This window comes from Terrapene carolina, unplaced genomic scaffold (assembly GCF_002925995.2).
Source record: "Terrapene carolina triunguis isolate 2854851 unplaced genomic scaffold, T_m_triunguis-2.0 Scaffold131, whole genome shotgun sequence".
Taxonomy (NCBI): domain Eukaryota; kingdom Metazoa; phylum Chordata; order Testudines; family Emydidae; genus Terrapene; species Terrapene triunguis.
In genome coordinates this window covers 14,004,556-14,018,008 of record NW_020664482.1, presented here as the reverse complement: position 1 = coordinate 14,018,008, position 13,453 = coordinate 14,004,556, and the positions used below count along the sequence as shown (strand labels likewise).

The following is a 13,453-nucleotide window of genomic DNA, read 5'->3' as shown; positions in this document are numbered from 1 at the left end:
CACTTATGCCAAACAGAAACAAATGAGCCATGTTAACAAGTTAAGTGAGAAAGGAACTGATTTGTTTTCAATTTTTTCCATGGACCGTGAATCAGCTTTTAATTAGAGCAACCCAAGACAGACTGGCTTCATAAAGGGCTCGATCCTGCACAGGGTTACATGAATAAGCACAAAGCAAAAAGATATGAGTAGGATTTAAATACTGACCAAAGTGTGGCGGCTTTATTAAAAGTAGTAAAATTCAGACAAAAGTAGCTTTGATAACAAAGGTCAATTTTATTTAACCCTTAAAATCATCTTTTTATCTAGGGATCACAAACAGAGATTGCTATGTCATGAATATATTTAAATAGAACTCATTATAATTTAAGAGAGAGCACAATATCCATTGCAAACTTTAAAAGATTACAGCATACCCATCAGCCTCTACAAATGACTGATTGACCCTAATTAGGATATTGTACATGAAGTTATATACTCAAACTGCAGTTTGCTTTCCTGGTTAACAGAAAATTGTCCAGAAAATGACATGCGGAAGAAAGATGATTAACTGGCAAGAAATATGCACCTTCAGCTCATATCCATCAATGCCATCAACACTAGATGGAATTATGACTTCAGTATCTAGATCACATTAAATACATTTTTTTAAATATATGTTGTTGCTCCAGTTAAGAAAATTTTGGATAGTTTTCCAGTCCAAAATTAACTTGGAGCCTCCCAGGTTCTCTTAGAACAGTTTAATGTGCGTGGTACCTGCCCTGTGTTACAATTTTCACTTCTAAAAGAGATTTGCTCCCAAATTTGGATTTGCAAAATTCCCATTTAATAAAAAAGAGCTAAAATGCTAATGACCTTCCTCACCCACTGAGGGTGCACTGCTGGGTGCTGACCAGCAATTAACAATAAATCCCATTGGACAGTTATGCAATGATAAAAGAGAGAGAATAGAAATATCCTAGATCATACTATTGTTGCTGTGACTTCCCATCCTATATGATGTAATCCCTGATCATCATCCAATCATTGCAGCCATTAGGGCCCTGTGCAGATGCAAAATCTGTATCGAGGCTGCGATCTGCAAAAATTGTCCACAGATATATAGCGGATATCTGCAGATTTGCAGAGCTCTACCTGTCATCATCCAATCACTTATCCATAATCAAATTCAGAATTAGGTTAATTAATTGAGGGCAAATTCTAGTCTCTTCTCCTAATCCCTAAAACAGGTTGCAATTTTTAAATTCTTATTGATAGAAAAATAGAGGAAGGAAAGGAAATTTTACAATCTATTTTCAAGAGGTCAGAGCTACAGAACTAATTTACTATCAGCAACCCTTTTCAGATCACATCTACTGGACAAGAAACCTGAATCAAAGTACATTCTATTCCCCTCCCCAAAATACCAATTGAGATCTAATTAATAATAGTTTCCACATTAAAATTTTGAATATTAAAGCAAAGATTTTAAAAACTGACTTGTAATTTTAGGTGTCCAATTTAAGGCTAATTAAAGGGATCTGGTTTTCAGAAAATGGTGTATATTCACTGTGACAATCAGGGTCCAGACACCAAGGGCAGAACAGAAGGTTTAAACCAAAAATGAGTACTTGAATCAATTTAAAAACCCACTTCTAGCTTATGCCCAAATAAATCTGTTAGTCGTTAAGGTGCCACCGGACTCCTTGTTGTTTTTGGTCATAATTTGTACAACTATCCCTCATAGCAGAATGGTGAGCAGTCAAGCAGGGAGGGGCACCTCCCAAGTCAGGTATTTACATAAAACAAGCTTCAAGTAACCATTCATTGTTCAACCCAGGAAAAAAGGCATTAACAGAAAGACATCTTGGCTATCAAGCCAAGAGGGAATTTCCCTACACTGAATAACCATGAGTCACCAGGGATTTAGCACACTTAGCACTTCAGTGTGGACACTACCTATATACTGACTGGAGGGGTTCTCTGATCAGCATAGGTAATTCACCTCCCTGAGAGGCAGTAACTAGATCTATGGAAGAATCCTTCCATCAACCTAGTGCTGTCTACACCAAGGGTTAAGCCAGTTTAACTATGCCACTCAAACCCCTGGATTTTTCACACCCCCAAGCAACGTAGTTAATCTGACTTAATTTTCTACCATAGCACATGGGGGGGGGGGGGGGGAGAGCAGAGAGGAATACTTTAAAAACAGGCTTGGGACTGCAAATTTTCAATGCAGAACCTGAGGGACAGTCTGTACACAGAGGGCTGTTTGTGAATGCTGGATCACTCCTACAATTAATGGGTATGCTGTGAAACTGTCTTAAAGCAATAGTTAACTTTATTAGGAAAGGGATTTTATCTAATACAAAAGTGTAAAACCTGAGGTTGCCTTTTATGTTTATTTTCTGTGTAATTTGTATGTTTGCTTCCACTTACTATTTCATCATTGAATCTATGTTTTTCCTATTAAATCAACTTTAATTATTTTCATCCAAACAGGTCTCTGGTGTGCAGCATGTGCACCAAAGTAAGCTGGTATCAGAAGGGTTGGTTTCACCCTTCAGGGGTTATGAATAAGGCTATGTTTTAGTCACGGGTATTTTAAGTAAAAGTCATGGACAGGTCACTGGCAGTAAACAAAAATTCACGGCCCGGGGCCTGTCCATGACATTTACTATATACGCCCGACTAAAACTTGGAGGGGGGTCTGGGAGAGGGAGGGGAGCGCAGGTTTGTGGCACGCATCCCGGGTGCTGGGAGGGTGCAGGTTTGCAGCGTGGGACCCCCACTGGTGCTGGGTACGGAAGGTGACAGGGCCAGCAGGCTCCCTACTTGGCTCTGCGCCTCCGCCAGCAGGCGTTGCCCCCGCAGCTCCCACTGACCGCGGTTCCTGGCCAATGGGAGCTGCGAAGCCAGCGCTCTGGGTAGAGACAGCGTGCAAAGCTGCCTGGCCACACCTCTGCCTAGCAGCTGAGCGAGGAGGATGTCGCCGCTTCCGGGGAGCCCGCCCGGTAAGTGCCACCCACAGCCCGTCTCACCCCATCCCAGGCCCCAACCCCCTGGCCCCTACCACACCCAAACTCCGCTGCTGGGGGAGAGAGGAGGGCACGGTGGCCCGAGACTGCCCCAGCACTGGCTGGTGCAAATGGAGCAGGGGCTGCCTGAGCTGCCCGAGCCAGGCGCACTGGCCGCTGCAGAAGTCACGGAATCCGTGACTTTCCGTGACAAACTTGCAGCCTTAGTTATGAACCAGAGGGGAAAACTGCAAGTGTTTGGTAGTTCAGAACTTAGGGAGGTTGTATTTAAGAAGACTAGGCTGTTGATGTCAACCTGCAAAGAGTAACTGGGCTGGTGAGACCTTACACTTGTGGACTAGCTACTGGTGTCAGAGAATTGAACCATACCTGCACAGCATTAAGGCCCCCCAGGTTACAAGGCAGGCAGTGACAGAACCCCTTAGCGTCACAATCACATTCTGCAAATCAGGCCCTTTTCGGCATCCAAAATCACTAATCATTTTTTGAAAATGCTGGCCTTGAAGTCACGGGTCTGTTATAATGTAATATAAAGGTTTTACATCAACCAAATAACAGTGAACTAATTATGCCTAGGACACTGCTCTCAGTTTAAGTACTTAATGTCTATTCAAATTCATGGCTTTACTTATCCCATAGCAACCCCAAACTCACAAACATGTAAGGGACATATACAAGATGGGCTACTTCCCACCAGTCTATAGTAAATATTTCCTTGATATAACTACTCCTAGTTTCCAGTGAGCGTGCTGCCTTTCTCCATAGGATAGACATTTCCACAGAAGTTATATGTCTGGACTTTGTCAGAAAACAGAATAGGAGCCTGATAGATCTGTTCCATTCCTCAATGAATCACAAACATAAGACAGTTTCAACAAGATTCTACGGATTCTAACACTATATGTTGGCTTCCGTACTTGCAAATTATAGTACAACTAAACAAAGCACTTCTGGATATTTATAAAGTAAAAGCCACTTATTTTTAATTTGCACTACAGCACTACTCACGTTAGGTGCTGTCCAAACAAATAAGAATTTATTTATATGCCCCCATTATTGTAATATCCGTTCACCTCATGAACAATGAATTTCTCCTCAAAACACAAAGTCAGGAAGTATTATCCCCATTTAAAAGAGAAGAAAACAACCCAAAAAGTTTGCCTACATTCACACAGGAATCCTCTGGCAGAGCCAGTAACTGAACTTGGGTCTCCCAAATTCCAATCCAGATCTTTGAAATTATATAGGAACGGCAGGATATGGCCAAAGCAGGAATGTGTGCACACAGGAGAGAGAGAAGTCATATATAACCACACGGTTGTGAACCTGAGAGATAAGGAGCACTGGCTGGGTCAACAATAAGACAATAGGATAAGCATGATAGGCATGGAAAGAAGATTTGATATGGAGGAGAGCTGTACACAAGTGGTACATTGGAGGATACGAAAGGTAGCAAGCTGACACAGTGAGCATGGTAGTCAATGAGTTCAGGACTAGTGCTAGTTGATCAGGAAGATGGCAGAGCTAACAAAGGATAAATTTATAGTGGAGAGTCTGCAAAGCCATGGGACTTTCACCAGAGGCATTTGGAGGCACAAGAACAGAGGAAACAGATATTGGGGGTCAGCTAGTGATAGGTGTAGTTGTGAGAGGCTGAGTCAACCCTTTGAAAAGAAAGGCAGAAGAGTTCACGGCAGTAGAGATTCAGCAGGCGGCAGACACAGAGATACCACAGGCAGAGAGAGAGCAGAATACAGGACTAAAGTGGCAGAGACACTATGAACACTGACATATTGGACATTGCAGAAGGTCAAGATAAAAAGAAGACATGAGTCAGTGCACAATGCTGCATGAGGTGATTGTCAGAAAGAGGGAGCTCAATGATGGAAAGATAACAGGTACTTAGTGAAGCACCTATTAGGCTGGTGTTTAGTGAAGACAAGGTTGATGAGTGAAGACCACCGTGATGGGAGATGTCAAACGAGAATATAAGAGCAAAAAGGCAGAAACTCAGGGGCTCGAGGAGAGTGCGGAAGCTGAAACTGCCATGAATGAAGATGTAAGATTATGGTAAAGGAAAGAGAAGAACCAAGTGTCAAACTCTGAAAGGAAGGAAGATGGTGGAATGTTAGACGATTTCTCCCTTCCACGTAGCCAGGAATCCCAAGAAGTGTTGCTTGAAGGAGGATATTCAAAGAGAAGCTGTACAGCAGGTGCAGACTTCAGGAGAAGATAATCCCCCCACTATGTCCTTTGGGGACAATTTGGGGTGAGCTATATTTGAGAGAAGAGGCCGCCTTTGGGGAGAACTACTGTACAGGCGATGTGATTCAAAGGGGAGTTCATGTTTCTGATGCAGGAAAATGGACGAAGTGAGTAATTAAGAAGCCATGGCTAGCAGTGATGTTTTTGGAGAGGGAAAAGGCATTCCGATGTTATGCAGGAAGTCAGAGTAGATGATCACAATGTTGCTTTCTGGCATTAATTTTTTTTTTTTTTTAAATCTATGAATCCCAGATGAAGCATGAGAAGGGGACTGATGAAGTAAAGACTAGAGAAGCAGAGATAGGGTGGAGTTAAGGGGAAGGCCAAAATTGGACAAGTTTCCCCAGAAGTAACAAGGAGGCAGCATATATGGGAAATGTATCTGTGAGGGTGAGATACCAGGGAAGGAGAGGGGGGAGAAGGGGGGGAAAAACCGACACAGATGGTTTAAGTAGTAGATAGGGGAGATGCGAAGAAGGAAGAGACCACACATAGAAGAAATGTAGTACAGGAAGTAATGGCAAAATACAACTGAACAGCACGTCGATTAGGTAGTTGTATTAGTCATCACTAAGTTGTTTTCAAATATGATAAATTAATGCAATTTTATTTCTTCTTTTGGAGCCACATAATTTTTAGCTTTATCATCATGTCCCAATTTCATTTTCAAGCTCAAAAAAGTATTGAGTCATTTGCTATTTAATTATATATTTATGCTGCATAGAAAAGTTTAATGTACAAGTCTGCATTTGGACCTATTATCTTAGCTCAACTATGTCTTCTTGAGTTCAAGGCATGTGCAAATTCATGAAAAATTGTCAGTGTTTTCCTTCCAAAGCAGCAGGCTGACCTAGATTAAGAACGATTTAGCCAGCTCAGTGCCCTAAAGTGCATTAACTACATGCCTCTGTGCAAATTTACACAACTGCTCTTTAAATATTTTACATAATTTCTTATTTTACTTTATTCAAAGTGAAACATTTTTCTTGAAATGTGTTTACTTTTTTTGAGACACACTTTCTTAAGCCCCTTGGGAAAAAGCTATAAGCTCTGCCAGACGCTGATCATGCAGAGAGAGTATTGTGTTTTTGCTTTACATAAAACACAAGACGCAAGACAGTATGTGGCAACAAGTAAATGGCCATCTAAAGATATAGAGACAAAGCTGTTATACATTTAAGTTTCTTTTCCTGTAGGATGCACTTCAGAAATTTAGTGGATTTCTCCACCAATGTCTAAAATTAAAGGCTAACTTAAACAAAATTGTCACCTATGGTCAAAGTGAATGCAGCGTTTGGAGTATGTGATTGGGATACAGTAACTCCTCATTTAACATCGTCCCGCTTAACGTTGTTTCAATGTTACGTCCCTGCTCAATTAGGGAACATGCTCATTTAAAGTTGTGCAATGCTCCCTTATAACGTCATTTGGCTGCCTGCTTGTAAGATTCTGTGGAAGAGCAGCAACTTTACAAGGGAGCATTGCACAAGTTCCACTTCTCCGCCTCCTCCCCCTCCCTCCCAGCGCTTCCCCCGTTTGGTGGTGCTTAGGACTTTCTGGGAGGGAGGGGGAGGAGCAGAGAAGCGCTGCGTCTCCACTCCTCCCCCTCCCTCCCAGCAAGTCCTAAGCACCGCCAAACAGCTGTTTAGCAACGTTTAGGATTTTCTGGGAGGGAGGGGGAGGAGTGGAGATGCAGGGCTTCCCTGCTCCTCTCCCTCCCTCCCAGCACTTCGCGCTTAGGACTTTCTGGGAGGGAGGGGCAGGAGCGGGGAAGCTGCCACTGCTGCTGCTTCCTAGCATCCTTGCCTGCAGGGAGCTGTGCCTGTGTGAGGTAAGCCTGGGGCACTTCCCAACCACAGTACAGTATATAATGCCTTTTGTCTGCCCCAAAAAAATTTCCTTTGAACCTAACCCCCGCATTTACATTAAATCTTATGGGACAATTTGATTCATTGAACATTGTTTCACTTAAAGTTGCATTTTTCAGGAACATAACTACAACTTTAAGTGAGGAGTTACTGTATTTGAAGCCTCCTGGAAGTTCCTAACAGGCTGGCAGTATATGCATGAGACATACCACTCTCTTAGTAGACATTGATTCTCCTGGGAAAGATTAGTGGGTTCTACCGACTCTGCTGCAGATAGCTCACTATCCTACAAAGATAAAAGAGAGGTGGGAATTATTCTCTACATAAAGCTACTTTAGAGCAGAGGCTGAGTAATCCTGAAAAAGGAATTCAGGGACCAACCAAGCCGGAGGAAAACACCTTGGCTGGATTTTAGGTTTCATTTCGAATTCCTTTATTCCTGTGAATAAAGCCAAAAACCAAGAAGGGAGTAAGTTTTGACCCTCTACAATTTGTCGGGTGTGTGGGCTGGTCTATGCTGGGAATTTACATCGGTATAGCTACATCTCTCAGAGGTGTGGATTTTTCAGATTTCTATAAGACAGATAATTCTGATGTCTTTCTATAACACCCCTGAAATGCATGGAGGCAGTTTATACCTCTCTCAGGAGCTCAAAAGAAATTTGAGGCTGGGGGCTCTGCTATTTGGCTTTATTCACAAGGCCTGGAAGCTTATTTTTAAGTGCTATTAAATTCTACAAAACTAATGGATGAATCTCCAATACACCAAGTAAAGCTTCCTATTCTCACTGGTGATTGGACAAGTAGATTTGTCAAGTGCTGATCTAAAACATAAGGGTCATGCCCCAATGTTTTTTGGTTGGTTGCCTTCAGTCAGGTGATTCAGTCCTCCTGTTTCCCTCTCACCAGTGCCCTGAAGTGGATTTTTCAGAGTCAGTACTTCTACCTGATAAGATACCATTTCTACAGGAATACATTCCCCCCCCCCCCCACACTTTCTTCCCCTCTGGTGTCTGAACTCTTGCCCTTCTTTGGACATTCATGCCCTTCTTACCCCATTTCCTTGTCACCCCCCTCACCTACCCTAGGTGTGATATCAACAGATAGAAAATGTGACTAGTGCTTTAGTGTCTAATGTTAGTTCAGCTAGCAGTGAACCCTAATGGGACTGCATACTGAATTGACCTGAAAACAAGTCTTGGATTGATTCTGCAGGTGCAAAGCAGCCTGAAATGAAGCCTACCAAACAAAATATTAGAAATCAAACCAGTCAGATAATGTTTGTCAGTAACAGAGATATCTTTTTAGAAGTTTTTTTCATATCAGTTGGAGCAGTCATTAGAAACTCTTCTTGCTTTTACTTCTAAGAACACAGGGCAAAGACACCAGAGTTCCGGAACTAGTGCAGAACTTGTTCACCAGTTTGGCTGACATTCTATGTGCATGAACAGTTTTCCATCACAGTAGTTAGTGTTCCATGAGCAACATCAAACAAAAACAAAAGCCATGAATGTAGCTACCTACAGGCAGCAAGTAGAAATCCTAAAAAAATCCAGATTAATCTTAGTTTACTGATTGTACTACATAAAAACAAAACAGCCTTTTATGTTTGCAAGCACAATATGAAAGAGAAACTAACAGGCCCTGAGACTGCTAACATGCTACAGGAAAACCAAAACCCAGTTTATAAATAAATATAATTTTTTCAATGCCTTTAATAAGGCAGCAGGAACAATAACCCATTTGACATTTCGACTTGGTAAGGGGTTTCTGGTATTTTTCAGAACTTGGCAGAATTGGAGTTCCCAACAGTTTTTGTTCCTTAAATGAAAAGCCCAACAAAACAACATCCTATATATTAGGATAGAAGTCATGTTCTGTTCAATGCTCTACAATGATAACACTTCCTGGGAAAGTGTTATTTTAAAGTAACATGACAAAGGACAGGTGCTCAGCCTGCATCTTTTTAAAAGGAGATGAGGAAGAATATAGTCTGTTTTATTAAACTGAAATCTCTCATATTAATAAACACTGACATTAAAAAAACATATGAATGTTTTCTAGGGACTTAACCATCTTGAGCTAAAATAATGTAGTATTGCTAGTAATAAACTAGATTTTATGCAGTTTTATGTATCCCTAAAACCACATTCAAGGACAAAATTAAATACTCTTAAAGGAAATACAATTTTACACAGACAGTTGGAAACTGTGGAAAACTGCGTCAAAAGCAATAATTAAATATTTATTTAACCCATTTATAGCACATCCAGCACAAAAAACTAAACATCAGACAAACCCGTGAAATAAAAAAGTATAAAATCTTTAGAGAGAAAGAATGAATCAGCTAAAATACATAACCTGACTACGCAAAGAATCTTGTAAATGGCAAACACCTCTCAGAACTAGTAGGAATCAGGAGAGTGGTAGCTGAGCCAGAACGAAGAAAGGCTACGGCAGAAAGAAGTGGGCGTAGGTGCAAAGAACTCGAGAATTGTTTGAATGAAAGTTTTAAGTACATTTGCAAATCGCGAAGATCTATATTGTGTCATATTGTATCAGGACTCAAAGAACTAAGCTTGCAGAAGACCTGGAGAGAAAACGAACAATTATTACTTTCTTCACACAGGGAGCCGGCAGAGAAGCTAGGGAAATATATATGTATTTTAATTTGGACAAGGAAGGCCACATGTTTCCATCTCTCTCTAAGAAGACCCAATAAAGTTCATACAAAGCAGATATGTTAACAGTGAGATTTATTCCTATAAGAATGGCAGGAGCAGTTTTCGACCCTGCCAATTTGAGAGGTGTTTTAGAAATTTGGGGGATTTTTTGTTTTTACTGTGAAATCATTGTCATGTTTTCAATTCGAAATTAATGACTCTCAAAGATGAAATACTAACACCTTCACAAGAAGATTTCACTTATTTGCAGGAATTTTGAAGGGCAGACAAGATTTTAATAAGTAAACGGAATCAGATAAAAAAAGAGACAAAAATTGTGATTAATCGTTAAGGTCTTTCCCTATGGGGTAGGGGAGGGAAGAAGAGATTCTCCTTTTGATACTGTCCCACAAGATTTCTTAGATTTTTTTTTTTTTTTTTTTTCTTTAATGGCACATATTTTATTTTTTTAACAAAATAAAGCTTCCTTTTTTGTTATTAATCCTGTAATAACATAAAAAAAAGACAACAGCACTCATTTCCCCCCCCCCCCCGCCCCCGGTGTCCTGATATTTTCTTCATCTCATCTGGTCACTCTAATTGCAGATACTTTGCAACTTGCTAAGAAAATGGTTAAAACAATCCCCCCTGTTCGGGGTTTTCTTTGTACAGAAACACCTTTCTTATGAATAACTAAAAAAAATTATTCAAACCTGAAAACCTTTATCGGAATTTAGTTTATTCAAAGATTTTTTATTATTACCCTATGAAAATAAATTATGTGACAAAAAATTAAATAGCACGATTACTTAGGAGCCAGTTGATCTGTAATTTCCAATGACGAATACTTTAACTGAAAACATTCCTCTGATCTTACTATTTGAGACTGCTAAAGCCTCTAGAAAGGCAGGTTCACCAAGAAAAGTAGTCCTGTCCTTGTGCTATAGAAATATCAGTACCCTTAGAACTGGATTTCAAAAAAGCAATCCCCTAATTTGTTTTCTTGTGAGCTATAAAACATTAGTTCTGACACTTTCTAGAAGCAGACATTTTCAAAGTGAACTTTGACTTTTTTGGTTAAGTCTTTGATATAGCAGTATCTTGAAAACACTTCCTCATTTCAAAGAGACTTTGGCTTATGACACACACCAGTTTGCTTGTCATTTCATACTATTTTACTTGCTGCTTTAATCCTCTACATTTTTAGTGATTTAATAAATATCCATAATATTTGATAAACAGCTACATATACAGAAGTATTACTGTCATAACTCTTCAACCTTTCAGGTCCAGAAGATTAACAGGAAGAAAAGCAACTCTTTAAATGACCTTACCCTTAAATGAGCTAATAGGGGGAGACACAAGTACAGATAAACCAGAGGCACAAATGAAGTTGAAAAGTCAGCTGTACTCCAGACGTGTGGGCAAATAGCATGCAATGCATTATGTACAGGTTAATGAAGCAAAGCCATAGGTGAGACGTGCCAACACAGCACTGCAATTTTGGATGGAGATAAATTCAGAGGGCTCTACGCCGGTGTGCCACAGTTGGAAATGGGGGAATTAGAAGTGACTGAACCTTAGGATGGGTCCAGTTTATCAAGGTAACAGAACTCCCTGGCGGACTCAAGTTGGATCTTCGGGGCTGTCCATAAATCAGGTTAACGCCCTAAGATTTGTGGGTCCTTTAATTTTACATGTTTGTTTCCATATTACAAGGTGTGAATGGGTCTTGAAAAATCACCCAAAAATGTGTTATGTAATTTATACTGCACTAGCAGTAGGGGAAATGAGAGTCCCTGCCCCCCTCCTGGGGGACCCCCACTGAGAAGGGGGTGGGGATCAGAGTCTCTGCCTCGCCCTCCCGGGCGTGCCCTGCTCAGGAGGGGCTGGCGGGGGGGGGGGGACCCAGGGGGGGGGAAGGGGAAAGCCCCCGCCGGGGACCCCCCCGGGGGGGCGGGAACAGTCCTGCCCGCCCCCGGGCCCGGCCCGGAGGGGGGGGGGGGGGTGAGTCGTGTCCCGCCCCCTGTAGTGGGAGCCCAGAGACCCTCCCCCTCCCCGTCGCTGGCCGAGCTGCCGCGTCCCCTGCCGTCGGAGCTAGCGGGCGGCAGCGGCCCCTTGCCCTGGTAAAACTTACCGCACGGACTCCGCTAACCCGCCGGCAGCCCCGCACGCCGCTCGGTTAACGAAACCTGCGAGAAGATGGCGGCTCGTAACCTCCTCTCTGCCGGTGGGCGGGGGCGGGGGCTGAGCCCTTGAGCCCGTTGGCGTGGGGCGACATCTAGCGGCGGCAGGGGGACGCGCAGGCGCAGAGCCTGGCCCTGGCCGCACAGGTCACTAGACGGGGGGGCCTCGCAGGGTCAGTGCCTGGCCGAGAGTCAGAAGGGGCCCCGCCCCCACTCTGCCTCTTCCCCAAAACCCCCGCCTCTTCCCACCCCTTGCTGGTGGCTATCGTGGCATCTGCCTGTAGGGTTTCAGACTCCACTCTGGCCACAGCAGCCATCAGGTGACCCAACAAAGAGACCTGTGACGCCGTAAAGACTAACATCGGTTAGATCCAGACTAACACGGCTACCCCTCTGATAGGTGACCCAAGTGAGCCCAGCTAGCCTAGGGCTGGTGGGAACAGTGGTGGTTTAGGGGGAGAAGAAGTCCCAACCCCGGCAGGAGCTGCACGGGGCGGGGAAGACTCCCTGACCCTGGCAGGAGCTGTGGCGCTGAAGCCCCCAGCTGCCTTAGTGGCAGAAGCTGCAGGGCTGAATCCCCTCCCCTCCCCCCCCCCACTCCCCGTGGGGAGCTGGCCTGAGCCACTCTCTCTCCCGTTCCCCCCTATGTGGAGCTGGCTCTCATTCTCAGGCTGTGGAGAAATTCAGCTCAAATCTACCAACCTTGGTATGTTCATTTCCCCCATCATGACATAGCCATGAATGGATTTAGCCTAGGAGGCAGGGTCAGTATTAGCCCCATTTGGCAGGTGGGATCTAGAGGTGAAGTGACTTTCCCAGGGCTAAGCAGGGAGTCTGTGGCAGAGCAGAGAACCAAACCCAGAACACCTGCCCCCTCCCCCCCCCTGGCCTGTGCCTTAACCACTAGGCAACCCTTCTTACCCCAAGGAGGGGGAGCCTCCTCTGCGCTTTGAGTGTATGGGTGGGCCAGGCACTAGACCGAGACACCCGGAGGGGGAGTAGAGAGAGAGATGGGGAAAGGGACATGGGTGGGAAGCAAGAAGGGGGAAACATCAGGAAGGGGAGCAAGGACTTAGAGAAGAAACAAGAGAGGGGGAAAGGGGCAGGGAGAGGGGAAAGACTCCCCACTGCTTGTCCCTTGCAGCTGCCACCTTTCCACTGCCATCAGTGGCCCACAGCTCCCAAAGAGGCCCCAAGCAGGTGTGAAGCAGAGTGAACGTAATGTCTGTCAACTGGGCTGTTAGTGAAGACAGCTTGTAGCTGAGTGTAATGATTTTAATACACTGTAATTCATGATAATGTAATTATGTAGTTCATTACTATTTTAATGAGGAGGTTAAGATACCAATGATAGACACACATTCAATAAGTAGAATATGAAAAGTGCATAAATATGCTGAAAATTGCCAGTTGGGGGGAGCTGAGCCCTCCCAAACACACACACACCTTGCCCT

At 43.4% G+C, this 13,453-nt stretch overlaps 1 protein-coding gene across 1 annotated transcript in view; it reads right to left on the bottom strand.

The window, feature by feature from the left end:
• XIAP (X-linked inhibitor of apoptosis) overlaps positions 1–11,968 on the bottom strand; it is a 44,028-nt gene extending 32,060 nt beyond the window's left edge. Inside the window, exon 1 of the mRNA XM_024195489.2 lies at positions 11,951–11,968. The gene's annotated coding sequence lies outside the window, so the exon portion shown is untranslated. The remainder of the gene's footprint in view (positions 1–11,950) is intronic.
• Between the last annotated feature and the right edge of the window lie 1,485 nt (positions 11,969–13,453).